A 1,308-nucleotide genomic window follows, 5' to 3' on the forward strand; every position below is an offset into this window, starting at 1 on the left:
TTTTCCACAGCTCCCACATGAAAACGGCTTTTCACCAGTGTGAATCATCATGTGCTGAGTTAAAAGCCATTTTAGACAAAAACTTTTTCCACAACTCCCACATGAAAATGGCTTTTCTCCAGTGTGAATCATCATGTGCCGAGTTAACTTCTGTTTTTGACTAAAACTTTTTCCACAGCTCCCACATGAAAACGGCTTTTCACCAGTGTGAATCATCATGTGCCGAGTTAACTCCTGTTTTCGACTAAAACTTTTTCCACAGCTCCCACATGAAAACGGCTTTTCACCAGTGTGAATCATCATGTGCCGAGTTAACTCCTGTTGTCGACTAAACCTTTTTCCACAGCTTCCACATGAAAACGGCTTTTCTTCAGTGTGAATCCTCATGTGCTGAGTTAAATGCTGTTTTTGATTAAAACTTTTTCCACACTTCACACATGAAAACAGGTTTTGAAATGTATGAGTTCTCATGTGAGCATCAAAAACAGATTTTAAAGCGAAAAGCTTTTTACAGATGACACATGAGAAAGGTTTTCTTCTTTTCTGATTTTGCTTCTCAGCTTCAGCAGCTTCCTTTAAGAGGACTTGGTTCCTGTTTGGTTCTGATTCAGTTTGGTGTGTTTGCTCATCAACATGAACCAACATGCAGGTATCAGTCTCCTGTTTTAATTCAATCTGTTCTTCACCCTGACTGCAGTAATCTACTTTCTCTTCCTGGTCTTGTTTTCCCTGCAGAGGTTCTAACTCCTCCTGGTCCAGAGTGGATCTTCTCTCTTGGTTAAACTGCAGGGAACCTGGAGAAGAAAACAGAGAAAAAGAGTTATTGTTAACTTTATTGAAGTAAGTAGGAGAAATCTTTCATCGTTAAAACAGAAATCAACAAAAAAAAAACACTTGAAAATTCAAAAGCGTAGACAGAGAGACAGATCAGTCGTCACATCCAGCTGACATTTGGAGAATTCTCAAATGAACGGATTAAAAAAAATATATTTTATCTTATCGCAAAATTAATAGTAGGGATTATTGTTGATATTTAACAGTAAATTGCATTATGTCAAGATGGTATTTATCTGTATTACTCTGAATTATATTAAAAAATTAGTTTAGTCCACTTTACATCTTTGGGGTTTATTTACAAACATGAGTTTATTTGTACGTTAATAGTTGTTCAGTTTTTGTTCCTTTCTTATTTACTTTTCTAAGTTAAACAGGAAGAACTGTGGGTCCATTTTCCGTCAGTATAGGGACTGGTATCGGACCAGCATGCACTGGGTTGGGCCTGTAGGTTTTGACCAGAGCAGCAGAGGA

This window comes from Poecilia formosa, unplaced genomic scaffold (genome assembly GCF_000485575.1).
Source record: "Poecilia formosa unplaced genomic scaffold, Poecilia_formosa-5.1.2 Scaffold701, whole genome shotgun sequence".
Taxonomy (NCBI): Eukaryota; Metazoa; Chordata; class Actinopteri; order Cyprinodontiformes; family Poeciliidae; genus Poecilia; species Poecilia formosa.